We start from the raw sequence: 22,314 nt of genomic DNA, 5'->3' as shown, positions 1-22,314 counted from the left end.
AAACTGGAGCTGTGATGGTGTGCCAGTGCTGTGCCTCTCTGTAGAGTGGTGCCCCACACCTGTCTACCTGCAGAGCAGGTTTGGGCAGTGCTAAGGACTGTGACAGCCTCAGGGCAAAGACCATCTCTTTCCATGATTTTGGAAAGTGTTTGCCAAATCAGAGGGATTGATCTAGGCCAAATCTGTGGTTAGTAATGAAAGAAATTGAAGAAGGTGGGCAGTTTCCACCGGGGTCTCACTACTTTGCCATAATCTCCAAAACCCTGTTCCTCCATGCACTGCTCATCACAGGCCTGTTACACCTCCATGTCCGAATCTCTGCAGCTGCACTCTAGTCCAGTGGGACGCTACTGCTTCAGAAGTGAATACGCAATAGCAGCTCTGGGATTACCTGGTTTCCCAAGGCGTCCTGATCCCAGAGGGAAGCAGCTCTGCTCCAGCCTGACTGAAATGGACAGCAGACAGCGGACAGCCTTATGCTGATATCAAAGACTTCACTGAAGAATCCCTTAAAATAAATTTATATGCCTTATAGAAGAATTTACATCCTCTGTGTTGCATGTGCTGGTTTGCCTTCCCTTGTGCCTCCTACCCTACAGTGAATGGACAACTCAGAGTGTCTTTAGATGAATTCTTGAATAGACAAGGAAAATCCAACAGCTGTCTCCTAGAGCTGCTGCCAGGGTGGCCTGAGGGACATTCACATCATGAATCCCTCTGAGGGGACACCAAAAGAGGACAAGGAGAGCCCTGAGCATGACACTTCAAGCAGCCGGTCCCTGGGAGTGGTGGCTGGAAGGGACTTTAAGAAAAGTGCTGGGGAAAGGAGACCTTCTGCCTGGCACTTCTCACACCAGCTGTGCATGGCTCCCTTTCCCAAAGGTCTTTTTTTTTTCTCTGTCATAGCTTCAGATCACTGCTTGTAGCAGGTTTGATGATTATTTATCACCTCATTTAAGAATTAGCTGTTGCATGACCTTTTGATCAACAGGTAAGCTCACACATTTTGTCAGCCTCTATAGATTCATCTAAACATTACAAGACTGTGTTACTTTATTACAAGATTGTGTGTTATGTTGCACTATACAGAGAGTTAAAAATTCCTCTGTACTCTAACTTGAGCTTCTCCTGCTTCTGTGTCCAGGACTGCACTCGTACTCTTCTTCCAGCATCTGTGTGTCCAGCATTTTCTGTTGACTGTCAACTATTTGCTGCCTGGTACTACTCATATTCTTCTATCACCTTGAAAATATGACTTATTTTTTTTCCCCTAGAGTTTCAGTCTTCCATGAAAGGTCTTAAGCCCAAATATACAGTCAAGCCATCGTTTCCTTCATGCCAGCGTGTATAAAATGACAGTGCTATAAACATCAGTGGAGCTACTCTGAGAGGTACGTGCTAGAGATATAGTTCTAACATTCTTAATGGGAATATTGATATTTCTACCAAAAAATCCAGGTCATTTTTACTGCTCGTGTCTTGCATGGGATGATCTGCATTAAAAAATAATGTGCATTTTCTATTTTTGAAACACTGTAATGATACTAATTTTAAATTTTTTTATATACAGTTTGCAACAACTGTGCTTTGCATGCTTTGCCCTCAACCATATATGAACACCTTTGGAAGGCTGTAGATGAGTGGATAACTCTTAAGTAAGAATCTATTAAACATAAAATGAGTAAAAGTCCAGTTACAACTCATCATTAAGGTCTTCTGTGTCATCAGATCCATTACACATTAATGATTCCTCCAGTCAGAAATGAAGAGGGCTGAATTTACATGTACATTGTATATCAATAATAATCATAGTAGATACTAAAATTATTGCATGTCCTTAACGGTATCCTGCTGGATATTATAGCTTCTATGGGAATATAAAACAGATAATTTTTGTCCCCCAAGCAATTTATACAATGTGATTTTTTTATGTCGCTGCTACTTTAAATGGAATTAGTGAAGGCAGTATGTTATCCTCAGTCACTATTCATCACAAGTTACGTTAAAATTGATTAAAGTATTACTTATGTTAAGTACTGTTGACCTATTTTCTTTCAAACCTGTCACACATACATATAAGATTAAATATACAGTAGGAACTGCGCAAGGATACGGGATGAAAATTTGGACTTTAGAACAAAACGTAGCAGCTGGTTGCTTCCAGAAAAGTAACTTTCTGAATGTTCAGGAGCTATTCATAAGATGCAATTTTAACACGAGCCTGGACAGTGGAGTTTTTCTTAGGGATTCATATTTTTATTTCCATCCTCCATATTCTGCTTTTCCTCATTTTCCTGTTTTCTATGCTCTTCTGTTTCCTGCCATTTCTCTTTGTGGCTACAAGCCATAAATCTACCTTTGCTCTTTTAATGGATGCATGAAGAAACCCTGGTTGTCACATCTCTTTCAAAAAGGGCCATGCTCTGGAGCAGAGTTCATAACCACGGTAGGCTGCCAAAATGAAGGAACAACTCAACTGAACCTGACCATAAACATTTTTTCATCTGTCCATTGATCCATCCATTGCCTGTTCACACCCACTCTCAGACACCAGGTAATTTCTGCATGGACAGAAAGCATAACCTGCCATTCTCTTATTTCAAGGCAGGATCCTGAAAGTGCTCCAGAAGCACAGACATTTATGAAAAACTTGCTGTGGGCAATTAACATTTTGGAAGGGGCCACTCGCAAAATTTAGGTTTTTTCTTTTTTTTTTTTTTTTTAATAAAAAGAAATGGAGGGTAAGATGGGAGATTTTAAAATATTTTCTGGTGTACTCTACCCTTACAATCCTGAAATTAGGTTTTTTAATATTTCATAGGCTGCTGATTCCCACATAACCTGAATTTCTGTGCTGTTTCTGTCAGAAAGAGACATAACGTTGAGGCCCGAGTGCTGGGCCTGGATTTCTGGCAGGGATCAGCCCTCTCACACAGTGATTCATGGAGCTTGCAAGTTAGCATAGCACCTGCATACATGCATGGCTCACGATGGAAGACTGTGTGGCTTCCAACCACTTGAGGTTTCAGTGGAGATCTAAATATAATGTGGGCTCAATTCAGAAAATCTGAGAACATTTCCCTGAGGAATGCTTTCAAAATAGTGGGTTTGTCTTATCTCTTGTGATCCTCTCTGTTGTGATTCACTGGGTCCTTCTTAGAAATCATCTGATGTCCTACACAGATTAGCTTTTAAAACCAAGGTCTAATGTGAAACATGCGTAAGTAAAAGGTGGTTATTCCCCTTGGTTCTGTACTGGTGAGGTTGCACCTGGAAAGCTGTGTCCGGTTTGAGACCCCTCAGTACGAGCAGGATGTTGGCAAACTGCAGCAAGGATCACCAAAATGGGTGGAAGGCTGAGGCACTTTATGGACAAGAGAGACTGAAGCTTGTTTAGCCTGGAAAAGAGAAAGCCAAGAGGAAAACTAATTGTTAGCTTCAATTACCTAATGAGGGGTTATGGAGAAGATGGAGCCAAACTCGTTTCAGAACTACACAGCAAAACGAGAATGTGTAACAACTGCAAGGTGCAGCAAGAGAAACATTGCATGAACGTGGGGAACAGGCTGCCCAGAAAGGCTTTTGGTTCTCCATCTTTGAACATTAAACTTGTTAGGAGATGTTCTGAGTAACCTGCTCTAATTATAGCCTTACTGTGAGAGGGACATTAGACAAGCTGACCTCCAGGATCCTTTTCAGCCCAGATTATTCCATTCTATTTCTGCTGGAATTCCTGTGGGGTTGTGTAGGCTCTTGTAATAAAACCTGGAGAATGATATTTAGATTGTACCCATTGATCCTCTCAAATATTCAACACAACCTTGTCCTTACTATATAGACTACCTTTTCTGGGTTTTATGCACACTTGCATTCACAAACTCATTTTTTGGCTGCCCAAGTTCAGGCCACTTCTCAGGGTCTGTGAAACTCTTGCCAACTTTGTGGACTGCAGATGAAGATGTGTATTTTCCACATTTCTGAAAAGTCAAGACTCTTCAGTGAGGCAACTCTTGTAAGAACCATCAAAAAATGAGTAGTTACAATAGAAAATTGTGATTATATCTTTGTCTCACAAACTGCTTAGGAGGTCTGAGGACATGTCCCCCTGTATTTGTAAAATACTAGGGATCCTTGGAGAAAGGCGTGAGTGAATTTCAGTGCTGCCATTTTTCTTTTATTTCCCATTCTCCTACATGTGCTAAGAGACAAAGACTTCTCAGCTTCTCTGTCTCGTATCAGCATAAGGTAGTTCACTAGATTTCATAAATTACATCCTCTGTCTGTTTCGACATAATCTATCAAAACACAAAATAAAGTTACCTGGACAATGAACACCTTTTGGTGAGACTGAAAATGTTGTTCATAGGGCAATTCAGTCCCACATATGAAAATAGAGACCCCAGACCTGTCCCACCACATCCAGAGACTGCCACGTGCTCTCTTACATGTTCAACCTGTCACCCAGGTCAGAAATAAAACCTGGCTTACTTGCCAGCAGAAAAGTAAGTTAGCAAAACCCCCTTAAAATAAACCATTAACTTCTGCATGGTCTTTTTGATAGTAACTTCTAGCAACAGGAAGATGATTTTCTGCCTCTTCTGTCAGTAGGGAAGAGGGGTTTTAAAGCAAAATACTGATAAGTTTATGCCTTGCCCATGCATCAATGAAAGAAGTGGAACAGAAAAACGTCTGATCCTGGTAAGTGTGAAAACAGGCTTAGACTTAATATTCTGTAAGCAGAATCCTTCTGACTGCTCTGGCTAGCAATCCTGGAAAATATCCTACAGTATTGTACCAAGAACTTTAAAGTGAAATTACTTTTAATTATTAATTTGCCTTAGCTCTATTTATAGAAATTAATGAAGATCAAAACCCAGAAATTAATCAAAACATTTAAACTGAATTTGAGAATCAATCGAAACTTTTCATTGTGCTTCAGAACTGATCAGTACTTTTCCCCGACCATCTCAAATTTTCTAACACACAGATTAGTCTCTGTACAGTCATGCTCTGATACCAGCTCAGTGAGTCCTTCCTAGTGGCTATAATGAACCAATCTAACACCATCAAAGTGAAACAGTCACAAAGCTGTATGCTCGCTATTCTTATACATTTTTGGTGAAACACTTTGGAAAGGTGTATTGATCTGTATCTTGAAGGCAGTTTACATAACAGACATTTTGGTGAAACATGGTGTATTGTTCTCTCAATATCTCAATATAAAGCTAAATCTTTAAAATATGGATGTAAGTATCGGCAGTGTCTTCCAAATAGGGCTCAAAATTTCTAGTACTGCCCACAAAATTCTTATGTACTTCAACTTTTGTATTTACTTGCCATAGCTGAGATTTGATGGCCCGCGGATCACACTATGTATGTTTTACCTAAACAGTGCATGAAGAAGAATCCAAACGACTAGAAGAAATTATTTCCCAGTGAGACAGTAATGTATAATCAAATACAACTTGTCTTGTACTGCAAGGACATATATATGTTTCTTTTTCTCTCTTACTTTCTTTAACTGTCAATTCAGTGAGACTTTGTTGGTTTGACAGGCTACCCAAGCATTGCCAAACATGCAAGAAAGTCTGCCTGGGTACCTGGCAGACATGATCATGTGTAGGTTTTTTAAAGCAGGTTGGACAAACATCTGTCAGGAATGACGCAGGTAGACATGATCCTGCCTTAGGGCAGGGAGCTGGACTAAATTACCTCCTGTGGTCCCTCTCAGCCTTTTATTTAATGATTTCACTGCCTTGGGGTAAGGTGACACATTGGGTCTGATCTTTTTGCCTGGAATGTCCAAAAAATTTTACATCAGTTACATGTGGCTACATAACATCATACTATTTTGGCCAGTGCTTTTTTGTTCCTCTGTTTTTCTTTTATCTAGGGGCTATACACAAGCTCGCACACTTCCTCAGACTTTTTATTAAACTATTATTAAACCATTCAAACTGAAAGCATAATGAAACAATATGAATATTAGGGGCTGAAAAGAACCTTTGGCATTCCACCTATTTTGCAGTCTGTACTTTCCCTACTGGAGTTTGCTGTCAGGAAGACTATTTGCATTTAGGATTTTGACACATTTTGCAATCTACAGTGTCATGTAGGTGTTGCAGTGTTTGTGAAGTTTCCTGGCTGGTTCTTACAGTTTGTTTTGCAGAGCCAGAGGTTTGTATTCTGACATACTGGGAGACAGAAGACTGCAACTGGGTGAAGGTAACATTTTTGTCAAGGGGACTCTGTAAATGCTGCTTCTGCCCTCTTTTGGAAGAATTCATGCATCTCTAATGTCTGGAGTGCTTTAGGTGCTCAGCGCTGGGAGCAGAACCCCAGGTTTGACACTGCAGGAATACCCCTCTCCCATCTCTTTATGGTCCCCAGCACTGTTATCACTGACTTCAGGGACTGCAGTAGCTGTCACTTACACTGGTTTTCTTATTGAGTTCAGCTACTGCTAATACAGAACTGCCACGAAACATTACGACTTCACACAGGGCCACACTGCATGCAGGCAAAAGAAAAAATAATAAAGTAAAATAAAAAAACCCAAAACGTTTTCTACCAGAGCTAAAATATATCCTGTTTATTTCAGTTTGTGAAGTACCTGTTCATGGTCCTATCAGCAAGAAGGAACCTGCATCTCACCATTTTCTGGTGAGTGTTTTCTAACTGGTCTGCAGTCTGTTCGCCTTCAAGCACATGGTTATGAATATTCAGTTCTCACATATAGTGCCTGGTATCTGGGCACTCATTCTGGGACTGGATTATTCTGTCATCTCCCTTTTTCTTTTAAAATAACTACTGTCCTAAGAGAAAAAATATTAAAGAAATTTACCATTCAAACTCATACAACATTGCACTACAATCAATTGCTTCAGATTAAAGTCATAAAAGCCCACCTTTACATCCTGTCCTGAAGGGAAATATATGTTTCCTTTTTTAGAAACAAATAAATGTAGATTCATTTGCACAAGAAAGTGGTTTTATTCTGTTCTTTAAGTCTTGATCCAACTCCTGATTAAGTACGTAATTGTCATTGAGTTCAACTATCCTTTGCTTCAGAGTATAGCCATTTTTTTAATGTGTGTATTTATTTCTATACTTGAGTCTTGAAATATGTCCAGTTCATGTCTGGTAAATACTGAAACAGAAATACAGCAGGACAAGAGGACAGACTCTAAATGTAACATAGCTGCTAATAGTAATAGTTCAATTACCGTCTGTGTGGAAACAGTTATTGTATGTTTTTCCCTCTCCGTTTCCCTTTATTTTGTTTCTTGATCACTGGAGAACTCACATCTATTTCTGGTTTGATATTGTGTTTGCAAAGTACTTTTTGAGAAAAATTTAAAGCCTACAAGTTCTCTCTCACTTGCTCCCTGTAAGTATTCACCAGACGCTCTCCAGGCTGAATTGATGGGTGATCTAAGACATGTGGAATTATTTCTGCTCCCTGGCAAGACAATTTCCATTATTTAAAAAGAGGTAATAAAAAATGATTATCAAGTGACACGCTTTGCCTACTACTTGTAAATATTCATTCCTGGCTCGTATCCATGAATCCTACAGAATACACTGTGATTTCATGATCATGTGAGCAACCATCTGAAGATTCTCTAATATCCTGGATCGCAAGGAGCAGAGGAGTGAAGTGATTATATTTATGTACTTTTTTTTTTTCCCATTTGTCAACAAGCTCTGCTTTTTAAAGTGTGATAAAAAGATACACAGATGCTCTGTATGCTTATTTTTTGTATTCCCTCGCATTCTAAAGAGCTCACTGGAAAGGCACCTGCATAAAACAATATCACAAAGAATGGTCAATAACGACTGAAAATAGTGTTAGTACAGGTGTTGTATGAATATCTTTGATCTTGAAAGCTCTGCTTCTTTTAAAAGCTTTAGGAAGAATGAATGTGTTTAAGTCAAAGAAAGAGCCTACGAGTATTGTTTTCTAAAGTAGACAGGAAGAAAAATCACTGACTTTACTCAAATACCTGCTACACTACAGCAAGAATAAAGGCTGAAAAGAAGCTAAGGCTTTTTATATATATAAAGAAATATGAGTGGATTAATTCAGCTAGCACTGCCTCACCAATGGCAAAAAGTATCATACATTATTCATAACCCTCTGATAAGCTACTTCTAGGCAGCCTCAGAAATGTAATTTCTAGCATAAACCTGATATAGATACCCTTCTCTAGGTTCATATCTGTTAATTTTCTAGTAGTTTGCATAGTAGGATAGCAAATATGATTGCACCCTGAAATGCTGACTCTGTTCCTGAGGTTGCAGTGAGATCTGCAGAGGATCTGTACATTTGCAAAGATCTCTGGGCTCATGTGGAGTCCTCATGGAGGCTGCGTCATAGCCAGGCGCTACATGTGTTCATTTCCTGGAAGCAGCAAGACAATACAGGTGTGAAAATACCTGCCTGGCTTGTCAGAAAAGTCATACAATGACTTAAGAGCACATAGCCTCAAACATTAGAAGGCTACTGGATGATCCAAGCTGTAGGTGTCTGTCCAGGAGGAGTCCTGTTTTCTAAAAGTTGAGCCTTTGGGAGGCACCTGAAGTCAGGTACCCAAACACCCAGGGAGATCCAGCTGCCTGTTTCCCTATTTTGAGGTAATAACGTGGTGTTTAGCGCATTATTTTTGCTGGCAACTCAGCCATAAGAACATGGTGCAACCACTGGCGGCACAAGTACTGCGGCACAGCACAGGGGGTTTATTCGCTTGTATCCTGTTCATTTTCAAACCCACACCACCGTCTTTCTTCAATTAGTTCACCCTTAGGAGCAAAGTAAAGTGTCAGAAGTTAAAAAAGACAAATAGTGTAGCCAGTTCAGGGTCAGACCCTAGGGGCTCAGCAACAACCTGTAGCTCCACAACATGTCATATCTGAAGGTTCATTTGAAGACGGAAGTTACTATCTCCCTTGAAGAATGAACTCAGCTTAATTCTTACATCTCTTGACAGCAGCCTTGGCCAGAGAATAAAGGCAGAGGCCTTCTCCTGAGCTATTTGATCCTTGATTTTAGTAGCTGAAATCAGGGACCAAACCCAAACCTCAGACCAGTGAGCTGAGAAGGGTTTTTTTATTCACTTTGGTCAGACGAGAGCACAGTCTAATTCCCAAAACGTAGAGGAGTTAAGAATAAAAGGCAGATATAAAGGCTAGCTTTCCTGAGTTTTTCCTGTAGTCAAACACTAGATAAGGACCTCATACATAAAGTTGCTGTCAAAAATTTGGATATTGGTACATCTTGAAAAGGCATAATAAAAAATAAACAAGTAAATGACATCATTGGTTGAAGTCCAGCCCAAGTCAGTAATGACAGTCAGAGTTTCAGAAGAGAGGCAACGCTATCAACCAGGAATAATCTTTATTAGAAAAAAACAAGCAGACTGACATGGTTCACTGCCATAACAGAGCACTGAAGTGTGCAAAATGTCCCTGTGCTGAGATCCGCCAGCAGATTACAGAGTGATGTTAGCATGAAATGCAACCAACCTGGTATCCAGTTTTTCAGTTGAATTTAGCCACTACTGAAGCAATTTGGCTCTAGGGGGAAAGAGAGGAGGTGGATGTTGAAACACATCAGCAGTGAGTCAGCAGCTTGTGGAGCAGGCTACCGAAGACCTCCTTTTAACAAGCCAGCGGTATGGTGACGATTTCATTTAAATGAATTTATTGTTATGATTTTGTTAGTATTTCTGCTAACGGGTGAAGTTGCAGCTTCAATAAAGCTTGGAACAAAGTTTTACATTTTTAACAGGGACAGTGACAAAAGAAGAAAAGGGAGGACTTTGTATCTCTGACATTTGTTTCAGAAGGAAAGGCAGGTTGGAAAACAAGAAATCAGTTAGTAAAGATTTAACATTAACTAGAACTTTCATCTAATTGTTTTTGTTGCCTTCAGAGCTGACATTTAAAAACTGCACTCCTCTCTATAGTTCAAGGAACTCTGCTGTAAGTTTCCCTTAGAAGAAACACCGCTTTTTAGGATCCCGATAGTAACCCTGCTCCATTGTCACGCTAATCCCCAACAATGAGATCCTCAGCCTCACTAGCAAGAGAAAGGTTTTACAATACCAAATTTTCACAAAACTGAAGTGGCTAAAAGCTACTGTAGCTCCACATTCCCTGAGGTGTCTTATGAAAACATTTAGAAGCTTAGCACCGTACTTAGCTGGGGTTTTTTTAAGTTTTGTCTACTCAGCCCATGTCTGCATTAAAAAAAACATTCAGCATCTCGGGATTACAAGAGCAACAATTAAAGTAAAGCCTAAAAGCTGACCTCTCTTCAAAACCTTGAGCTATTGCTGTGCAGGAAACTATTTTATACTTAGGTGCCAATCTTTGCATAAGCCTTAAGCTTCCCATAAGCAAACAAAGACTAAAGAAACATTCATCTCCACCAAACACCAGTGGCAAACATAAACATAGGGGGGTTTTGTGTATCTGGTGAAAAGATGGTTTGGGAACGGAACCATAATTCACTCTAATTGCCAGATCTGACTTCAGCTCTTTCAGAACAAAAAGATAAATTTGAAGCCTCACAATCTCTTTGGTCAACTCACCTACACCAGACATCAGACACTCTCATTTTCACATAGTCTCGTGATAAGTTTAACTTGAAAGTGCCCTTTAATGTCCTGGAAGAGAAAAGCAAAGTGAAGAAATATCTCTGACACCTTAATGCTAGGCCTCTTAAAGCAAATGGTGTAACAACTAAAGTTGAAAATAAATCCTGGCCATCGGCATTTCAAATCACATCTTTGTACAATATAAAGCAATTTTTATTTAAAAGTCTACCATAAAGCAGTCAACGAGTGCTTTAGTAAAATCGCCTTTTAGTAATGAGATGGAAAGCTCATAGAAAAGTATTTTCACTGAGCTATAACAATCAGGGATAGTGTCCACTGAGTTGCAGATGTCAGTGCTGGAGAGCTATGAATTGCTTGGGTGACTGGGGTACCTCTGTCCTTCACAGGGTGATGATACTAGGAAGGGAGGAGTAAACTGGAACACGCTTTTTAGGTTAATTCAATAGTGATCATCCATGCAATTAAAAGCGATCTGCAACTAATGGTAAAGTCAGATTGAATTTGACAATGAAACCTGGATTCCTCACTCTTTTGTCAACAAGGAAGTCAGAACATTGCATTTCAACATTTTTAAATAAGCCATTTTGCTTATTCATCTTGCAACATTTTCTGGTTTTGATAACTGAAGAATTAGTCATTGGCAGAGATTGAATTGGGCTGTGTTAACCCGGAGAAGGAATCCCCCTTCACAGGCATGTTCTGTCCAGGTGGTGGATCCACAGCCATTCCCATGCCTCACAGAAGAAACCCAATGGAGCCAACTCCCTGAAACCACGGATTGCTGCATGGTGAGAGGCCATATAATGCCATACACTGACATAAGCTGTAAAACAAAGGAGCTATGAAAACCACAGAAAAAAATCAAGGTAAAATCCACTGCATCCTAGTCTAGTTCTAACTTAACCTGACTGGAAAAGGAAGAGGCAGAGATCAGAGAAGACAGGTGGCCCAGCAGTGATATTTATCCTTCAGCTACTCCATAGAAAAAACAGATTGAGAATAATGAATTGGACTTAGACATGATTTCATTTTTGTACTCTGAGTAGCCCAGGATTATAAGCAAGGTGCATTTACAGACAATAAACTATCCTTGACGGACTGTTTGAAGAAAGGTTGCTTTCCCAAGTCATGGAGGAACAATAATTAGCATTTAGATAGCATTTTAAGTTAGGAAAGCAATTGTAGGAATAGTACACCAATATTAGGTGAAAGAGGCAAAATGTTTTGAAGGGTCACTTTGTTCTGGAAAGTACTGTTCAAAATCAGAGACTTTTCTACAGCAAAACTAGCATATAGGATATATGGCAAAATATCTCATTTTCCTTCAGTTTTCTGATGCTTGCCTCCTGTATTTTTGTTGCAGATAGTTTTTAGCCATATCAATCAAGCTGTCAGCAAAGCAAGGAAAGAAATCATAGGTAACAACTTATAGGTATGAAGCCACACTGGTCCCAGTAGGAACACAGTCTTCTAACATGCAGTGTATGTTGTATGTATTTAGCACATTTAGTCTGGACACACAGTGGTAATTCTTCTGTGCATCACTCACTTCAAATACCTGAGCTGGGGGATAAACAAGTGGGCAAAGGCCACCCACAGGATTTTCCCCCAAGTTTATTATATAAAACAGCTCTTGAGGCATCTTTTATAGCCAAGGAAAAGGAAACTTTCTCAAAGAGCAATTAATCCCACTTACTTGAGGTAGCTGAGGATCCTAGAAGTGAATGTCACTGGGAGTACCTGTCCCTCCCCACTAGCCAGTGAGGGAGTCAGACAATAGAGTTGACGTGCCTAATTTGTGGACAGATAGAGTCAAGTCTAAGCATTTTGGTTAACATTACTGAGTTCTAGTTTTTTTCTAAGTAATACTCACATGCTGTCTTTAGCCTGCAAGGAGGTGCTAGAAAAATTATCACAAAAATACAGTTTTTCTTCTTTTTTTTTTTAACTCCTGTCTCCTATTAGGGAAAATAGAGTTCTTTATGATGACAAGCTCTCACACTTCTCATGAAAAATTATTAAATTTGAGGATATATCTTGTTTTCTATGCTTTGTTCTGTCCAGTTCATTCATGATAAATGTTTGTCTTTATCAGATGATCTTTGTCACTAACTAAATCAATGCACAGCTTTCCAGATACTTCTACCTTAAACCAGATCATACTGCTGTTACAACATGGCTTGATGTGACCATCTGCTGCGTTCAAATTGATGGAAGATGAAGGAAGGGGCAGGGATGCTCTCAGTGCCTGTCCTCACTCCAGAAGAATGACCAATAAGATGTTTCTTGTTTCTCCCCAAGGATTTTGCCCTGCTCCCTCTGTTCTTGCATAAGAAAAGGAGGTAAAGCAGAAGGTAGAGCAGAAATGGACACCAGCTTCCTGGGGTTTCAGAGCAAAGGTAACATTTGCTATTTATTAGTTGAATTACTTATACTATTTCTACTGTAAAAGCTTCAGTATGATACTCATGATACAAACATTTAAAAAATTCAAATAAAAGGCTATCTTTCCCAAATGTGCTAAAGCATATTGAAGTAGTATGGCAAATCAAGCAAACAGATAGCTAATAGAGCAACAGGATATCAACATCTTTCTCTGACAAGTGAACAAGTGTAAAGGTAGGCAGTAAATGTGAGAAAAGCAAGAGGAAGGAGTAGAAAACACTCAAATGAAAGAAACAACAAAACATGCAAATAAAGACATTTCCTCCCTCCCACTCTCCCTTTCAGAGAAACAGGCTCTCATTTTTCACTAGGAAGTTACAAGAATTAGAATGCGTCCTTTGAAAACAAAATAGGATGTTCTTGTGCTGGTCTACTGCCCTTCATGTATCTGAACTGATAAAGGCTGGAGCACCAAAAAATGTGGGCATTGACATTTTATAGGCAGTCATCTGGACCTTTTTAATGAACATATATGTAAGTAGACTGCAATTCCAGACATGCTAAATTTAATCCTAGAGGCAGGGTCCCTAGACAAATTTGAAGACTACTTAAAATTGGCTAATCACAAACCGTGTATTCGGTATTTTCACACAACCTGCAGAGCAAAATGAAATAGCTAGACAGGGTGGGATCCACTTACATATTAACTCTGTGTGTTACCATTTAAGCATATGCCCATGCTGGTCATAATGATGGAGTCTCCCATGACAGCAGTGACAAAGTGGTTGCATTGAGATTGCACAACACTTGCACTCTGTAGCTTTGCAAAGGGACATGGTCTATCTACCTGAGCATATCGAACTTACACAGTTTTGCTGTGCCTGGCCTGGACAATGAGGAAGTATCTCTACACAGAGGTGCGAAATGTCATATCACAACCTGTGTGATGTTAGTCTGAAGGTCTCTGCAGGGTCTCCATTGTAAAGTGTAAGCATGACATATAGATTGAGCCTGGATACTACTCTTCAGCTAGCTAGCATGACCTGAACATGCTTGTCACCATATCTGCTTACATGTATGGAATCAGACATTGTTTGCTCTGAGATTTGTCAGATGAAAACATTTCTTTCCATACCAAAGAAGAAAAGCAAGGCCTCCCATCTCACCTTACTAGATAAAGTGACCAGACTTCAGGTTGTGGAAACCCCACTGTGGCACTCATGTCAAAGGACATCAAACTCAGAAGAGATACTCAGTTACATAACAGTACAAGGTCTGGCCCACTGGCCCCATCTGACCAAAGACATTTCGGCAGAACATCCCAGAAGAACGTGTCTGGATGTGTTAGAGAACCTAAGGTGTTCCTGAAACTGCCAGACTTCAGTCCTTAAAGATTCAACCCAATGCCTTTGATGTACTCAGAAATCCAACAGTGAGTACATTACTATCAAAATCTATATTTAAAGGATAACCTGTAATATTTTTGGCTCAAATCCTTACTTACATCTACTCCATTTGTACCCAAGTTTTAGGAAATTAAAATGACATCATCAATCACCTTTTAAGCTGTTTCTCCCCTGTTGTATTCAGGACTCATTCTGGACTATGAAACCACGAACAGGATGCAATTTGAAAAATAAGTGCTTATCTGCAGACTTACATATATACAGCTGTTTAGAAACATCCATTGTTTTAGGACAGCCACTGTCTCTGGCTATCATCTGACATAGCATCTTCATGAATAAGGTCAGAAACCTTCCTACTCTTCTGCTTCACTCTTCTGTTGTGAAATTGCAAAATACATTGACTCAAAAAGTGCCATATATGGTACAGGTTGCAGAACTGCCTTGAGACTGGTCAGCTTAGAGTGGAGACATAAGAATTGGTATCTGTCTACAGCTGTCTTTGTCAATATACCCTTATGGTGACACTAATCTCACATAAGTTGAGGTATCTAAAAATTAAGCATCTAGTTCAAACTAGGCTGCTTCTATAGCATTGGACAGAGAAACACAGCTTCGATTAACAAACAAACCTCTTGAGGTGCCAAGTTCCAACTGTGACTCATTCACTGACCATCAACTTAAAATTAAGAAGTATTTTCATCTTGTTGTCATTTTTGTGATATCTAGATATTATTGTAATTATTTTTGCTGAACGATCATGAACTTGTTAGGCAAAACAGCATCTTGAACCCATTTAGTGTCTAGCTACTGCAAAATTATAAATAATGAATGTCATTGCTAAGGGAGCCCATCGGCAAAAAAAGGTGATGCAGTCAATTTACTGTCATCGGCTCTTAACTCAAAAGTTGTGGAGTTTGTCCAATTCTCCTCAATATTTTTTTACGAAATGAGTCTAGAGGTTAGAAACAAAAAAAAAAAAAAAAAAAAACCACAAACACGGGAAGAAGAAAGACCACCAGCTCCAGCTGTGTTTTCTTGAGAATAAGACAGACATTGCTTGTGCCATCCATTTGGGGGTGCAGGTAGCAAAGTCTCAGGCATCTCTGTATAATTAACAGCAAAGACATTCAATGCAAAGTGGTCAGAAAACCCAGTGACAGAGTTGTGTGAACGTCTCAGGTCTGTGGGAATTCCAGAGACCGGACTTTGGGAGTAGGGGACAAGGGGAATGTGGGGGTACATTCAGAAAACAGGGGCCTACTATGGACAACATTGCAGCTCTACAGCATGTGGAAGATTTCTTGCACAATGGCTATGGTATTATTTTTTAATAAACAGTTAAAAGAGAATGAGTGTCTGTATAGAACAGGTAAGTAATTAAAATTCTTAACTGCGCAGTCAAACACATACAGCAGCACATTGCCAACTACAGACAAAAGTAGGCCTGTACAAGTCTGAACATGCACCTATTTATTAAATCTTATTTAAAACACTGAAGTAAGTGCAGTGTCTGATGAAATATTTAGGGTGTTTAAACGTGCCACAGCTGACAGAAAGCATTTTTATTTCTACTGGCAAAAGATTATTTTGTTTTGCTTTTTTCCCTCTTTTCTTTCAAAAAAAAGACAAGGTAAATGATTTGAACAGCATCTAAGTACAAGGTAGGCTTTTCATGCCTCTAGTTTCAGCATGGGGTTTTCTAAAAGAAGTGCTGTTGATTAATTGAATAACTTTTTGTTTTGCTGGATTTTAATCCATAGAATTTCCTTTGTGTTTCCAAAGACACAAGCGTTTGCATATAATATGACATTGTGCTACTTAATATCACTGCATAGCTGTGGAATTGGCCTCGAGTATAATTTAAACCTAGACAAACTAGTCTTTTGAAGTGGATGTCCTGGTAGTGTTTCTGGCAAAGCGCAAAAAAGGACATTGTATTATAAATTCTTTGAAATACAGAGGTCTTACCACCCCCCACCCTTCCTTCAAGAAATAGTAACCGTTAATACTACTGCTAACAGTCCTGAACCTTCATATCACCTTGCCATAGCAAAACAGCCCTACCGATACCATCTCAGTAAGTCTTCCACGACCTCCTTTGCAAAGCACATTATTCCCTTTGCATGGCACAACCTCCCAACACAGGCGCACGCTTCCAAATAGCTATCCATTCATTACTGACCTATTATGCACACCAAGAAGTGAGCTGACCACCGCAGAAATTGCTTTTTACTACCTTCACCTCTCGCCAGGCTCCTGCCCCTTGACTGGCCTGGGCTTTGTGAGCTCCATCCAGCACATCACCCCCTTTTTGACTTTGTGTAAAGCTCCAAGAACCCAGAGGTCATTATCATACAACAGATAATAGTCTTTTCTGCTTTGTTTCTTTTACACTGATCACTAGCTATTTCACGCCTCTGTGCTTACACAGAGCTTCCCGTCAATGGTAATGGTTGTCTTGGTGCATATTGGTGCAAAAGATATACCCTGACAGCAATGAGTATTATTTGCATGCACAAACACAACCTTCTATTTGCTCTTTGTTGCTAGCTTACAAATCTATTACAAATTATTCTTGATAAGGTTATTAACACACTGCATTTGAATGTCACGGTTTCAGTCAACCCATAATAATCACTCAAGTCGCCTCTTCAGCCTTCCAGTTACACTGCCCATTTTGCAGGCTATTAAGCATGGGTATAGTGCAAATTATCCAAGAAAGCACAGAGCGTCTCTTAGGTCACTTTGAGTCCCTTCCCATTTACTGAAATGTGAGTGGTCAGCTTTCTCGCCCATGTGCATCCTGAGCAGCAGCTCCCACCAACAGGAAAGGTAAGGAGGGGAAAAAACATCAGTGAGCTCTGCCAGGTCATGCCACAGCCAATGCTGTTGGGAGCTGGTCTTATTTTGAGGACACAAAAACAAAGATGAGGAGAGGGCAAGTCAAGGTGGAGCAGCAGGATGGGGCTCGGGAAGGAGACAGGAGTCTAAGGGATGGTGGAAAGCAAGCCAAGGTAGAAAAAGCAGGAAAAATGGAAATAGGAAAAGAAGGTGGTAATACCTATCCAAAAACCACTGCAAGGCACTGATCTAGAGCTCCTTCTCCCTGACTGACTTGCCTGGATGCAGAGGTAGGCATCACACCACACAGGGAAGGCCTTAGAAGAAGCTATGGCTGAGCTGAATGACCATTTCAAACCCTTTAGCAGAGTGAAAGTCTGAAGGAACAATTTCCACAGCTAAGAAGGACTCATTTCTACCCTGAGTGCTGTCCATGGGAGTTGTGGCCTTCAACACAAAACACCTGAAAGATGCTCTGTTGAAAGCCCTAAGGGATACCATGTACATCAGCAGCAGCACCAGTACCTTGGCAGATCAGCCATTGAAATGACATCTAGAAAAGGTGTTCCTATTTCACTCCTGACATGCAGAATCATCTGTGGGCATTGCTGGTCCACTAAGTCCTATCCATAAAATTTGTCTCCATCTTCCCTCTTAAGTCAATGCTTTTAAAGTCTGAATGAGTTTCTTAACAGCCTTGATCCTATAGCTACTGGATTGAATGGAAGGATTTACTTTGACTGCAGCATGTATTGGAGTAGATCTTAACAGAACACTCCAAATAATTTCCCAATTTATAACAAACAGGCTAAAAGACCACAAAAGATGAACTTTTTTTCTTTGGCCACTTTGTGAATGTATCATCAATCTTATAGATGCCATCCTAAGATGATAAGTAATTTATAATTTATGCACTTAATGATTTCAGCCTGGCGTACTAAAATTTTGCAGTTTTCTCATGATTGTTCATCCTTCAGATTAAAAAATATCTGTTTATTCTTGGATTGCTCTGATGGCTCGCTGATATGAAATTTGGGTTATTTTGTTCCATTGTGCCTAGTCATAAAAGTCACACGATCTGTGTAGTTTCAAATTCCAGATTGGATAAGTGTAAAAGCACCCACATCTTCAATTTTAAGACAGTTGGCTTTTCACAAACATTTCTACAAGACAATTGTCCACTTTAAACTGAAAATGAATTTCCTTTCCAAATTGCTTCATTATAACTAGTTGCCGTAACAGCTGTTACCCCAAAAGTGTCAGAGATATACCATATTTTGTGTTTTAATAGCCTAATGAAAATTTCAGCTTTTACAAAGAAAGCATTGAAGCGAGAAAACAAAAATGGTGTTTCACTCCTAGTATTTTCAAGTACAAGAGTATGTTTAGATTGTCATATGAAATATGAAATAGGCTGAAGATAACCCATTTTTAACTAACATAATAATAACATGCTGCTTCTTGTATTTGCTGGATCCCCTCAGAAGTGGCGGTTTCAATCTCTCCTCTGCAAAGAGGTGGACTAGAAAATTCTGTTGTGAAAAACTGAAAGCTGGGACCCTCACGTAATAATATAAGGCCATGACTTAGAAATTTCAAAGAACAAATCCACATTGAAACGGTGACAATTGTAAAATAAATATCCACTCTTCAGGAAGGGAGAAGTTATTATCTAACACAGGTTGACAACACTTGAAGAGGAATCAGGTCTACATGCAGGATGGACCTTGACGGAAGAGGGACTACCAAGCCACATCTACTCCAGGGCACAAAGTGCCAAATGTGAATAAAACAATGTACACAGCGTGTGCCTTGACGCTGCTTGAAGCTGAATTAGCCACAGGCCTTTTGGCAAGGATACCGGGCTTTGTGTTGGGAGAAGCTGCTTCTGTGCCACCCGTCCGTACGCTGGGGAAAGGAAAGGCTTGTCGTGGCGGGCACTTGGGGGCTGCGAAGCCCCCGGCCTCGCAGCCAGGGAGGAAACGCCTGGAGACCCCGGGGAGGAGGGAGGGAGCCTTGGGCTGGTCGCAAGGAAAGGGAAGGGATTGAGAAGGTGCCGCTGATCCCAGATTTACAGCAGTTGCCACCATACCTCACCGCCTATAAAAGAGGACATCCTGCTTCCCTCCCAAAGACTGATATTTTCTGCCTTCTTGGCTGCTTTGCAAAGGGCAGAGCAGATACTGATGCAAACTTAGCAGGGTATTTGGAAGGAATATGGGATGTTTCATTCATGAAAGAATATACAATTGCTTAGACAATGTGTCTGTAATTATTCATATTGTGGTGGTAAGGAGAGACCCTATTCAGACAACCATGTCATGGTAGGTGACACGTATGTATTTTTTAAAAATCCCAACAGTTTCTCCTCTAAAGATCTCACCATTTTAGCATGGGATGAAAACAACAGGTGGATACAACGAAGAGGGAAATGAAGGAGTCGGGATAACGGCGCATTCATCATCTTCAGTAGAATAAGTAGCAGCACACCAGCTGCTGGGCTATTGTCAGATGTTTTCCAGCCACCACAGAAAAAGTGAGTTTTAAGGAGGGGTTTGAAGGAGAATAGATTAGCAGCCTTATGGCATTATTATGAGGAGATATGCATATGCATAAGGAGTAGCTCTGAGAAAGTAAGAAGGCTCTTGGACTAACAAGCGATGAAGAGAGGCATCATGGGGACGCCACAATGTAGTGCATATTGAACCTGCTTTCATATGTAAACATACAGCATGCTACAGTCTCACAAGATCACTGTTGCCTTTTATTCAGCATCCCAATACCGTACACAGCGGTGGCTGCTATGCCAGTGATACATTAAATGCAATCAGTTAAATAAATATAATTAAAAATGTCACACCATTTGAATACTGAGCACAGTTATAGTGTCATGAAGAAAAAGGAAGAAAGCGGTAACTATGACACTCTAGGGCCATCGGAAATAATGGCCAATTTGCTATTAACATCACTGGAAGCTAGATTTCATTCTAAGCATTTTGGAAGGGATATAAACCTTTAAGCTTCAGGGCATAATCAAGCCTGCAGTTGGACTTAGGGAAGGCTTTCCTTATTGATAGGTTATTTTACAGGTAACTTTTGCAGGATTTCCACCTTCCTTTTGCGCAGGAACGTGCAAACCACAGTGCTGATTCCTTGCAGCGAGCCTCGTGCTTCCAAGTAATTTATTGACATAGCTGCCTCTTAGCATAGAAACTTAGGAAGAAACTCCACAAGGATTAGGTGAAGGTTTCTCCATTTTCCAGATAAACCTGATTTATTTTTTCTGTCAGTCCCTTGCATCAATAATATTAGGAAAATGAGGTGGTTTTTTGATGACAACATTTACTTTAGGACAGTGAATGTGCTTCCACATGAAACACATGGGCCATGTCAGTACATGTCCATGTACTGCACATAACCTTTTCGTTTGAATTGTACATGTGTTATGAACATATTCGCTGGGGCTACAGTAGATGCTGAACGCTAATATTTGCACAGGAGGTTCTGTTCCTGCATTTATTTCTCAGTGGGCAGGCTCCTGCCCTTCTTTGAAGGCATTTATAGGAGTGTGGTTCAAACAAAATGTACTGCAGACTGAAATCACCTAGTGCAAAATAATATATGAAGGCTATTTGCTATACTGCGCCAGCCTGAGACTGGATTGTACTGCTGCGGGAAGCCGTGGGGACTAAGTTGTATTTTCATTAGGTACTTGGACTTTAAATGATTTGAAAACTGCATTTCAAGTAGAGGGAAAATTTGCTGAATGGCCTCTTCGCCTACCTTGGGAAATCTGTGAGCTTTCCAGTATTTCAGATATTTCCACAAGCAAATAGGCACTTCTAGAATATCTCTTACGATTTATCATCAGCTGTGCTCTGTATAGAAGGCCACTGGAGTGCCTTGGCATTCTGCAAACACCCTGAACAATTTAGAAATGTTATTTTGCCTCCTTATCAATAGATGGAATACATTACAAAGCCCAGCCCTGATAGAGAGCCCCTGCTCACACAAATAGTGGACCTAGCATCAAAAAGAGAAAGATTTAACTCTTTCCACTCCCCTGTCACATACCACACCGAGTTCTTACTTCAGCGCAGCTACAGGCAGGTGAAAAACCGTAAAGAAAGACGTCTGACGTGGTGACAAGCATCCACTGACCCCATGAAACTGGGCAGCCCACTCTAGGGCTGTCATGTCACCCCCAGGAGGGAGATGTGCAGGAGGGAGAGAGGGCAGGGGTCTGCCCCCTGGCACCACCGGAGCATGGACATGAGACCAGACCTGCAAACCTAACAGGGATTAACCTACACCATTTTTAGGATATTTTCTCGTCTTCTTTATCGTTCCAGCTGATCTGACCCCTGCTGTGTTTCCTAGTAGTTAAAACACTTTTTCAAGCAGTTTGATTTATTTTTGTGTGCATCTTTCAGTTGACTTTTACTTCCAAAACAGTATAGGCTGCACTTACCTCTCTGATACAACTTCTAGAGCGGCTGATGTATTGAACAACAGGGCGAGCTATGAAAGGCCAGGGGATTAGGCATCTCCCTTTATGTTTAGGAATGTTATTTAATTTCCCTCCAACAGACTCAGAAGCAGAGTCCTATAGAAGGCTTGAGAAGGAAAACTGAATCTCGGCGTGGACAAAACCAGTTCATCTCAGTGTCTTACACTGCTTTGTGTTTTTTTCTTTTTAAGCAATGCCTTGGGCAATACTAGTGGTGTAGCCTTATCAGTTTCTATGTGTTAAAATACAGGGTGGATATTCAAAGGATGGGTAGGAATCCAGCTCCTGTTGGCTTTCAGTGGGCATCCTACCTCTCCAAATAGCCTTATAAAATATCCCACTACAGGTGGAAAACCTGTCAGGGAGTCGAGCACATTCTGCAGTCTCCTACGTTCAGTTTTATGCCCCTTTTTTAGCTGATTCCTGCCTGGCTGGGGCCAAAGGCAGCCCAGTGTGAAAGCTGCAGAGCCGTGTGGCTGTGGTCACAGGCACGGGCCCCACTTCCAGGCAAGTGAAGGGCAAAGTGGGATAGGGAAGAAACAACCTCCTT

Source organism: Aquila chrysaetos, chromosome 3 (assembly GCF_900496995.4).
Source record: "Aquila chrysaetos chrysaetos chromosome 3, bAquChr1.4, whole genome shotgun sequence".
In the NCBI taxonomy this organism is placed as follows: Eukaryota; Metazoa; Chordata; class Aves; order Accipitriformes; family Accipitridae; genus Aquila; species Aquila chrysaetos.
Note: the sequence above shows the minus strand (reverse complement) of the source record.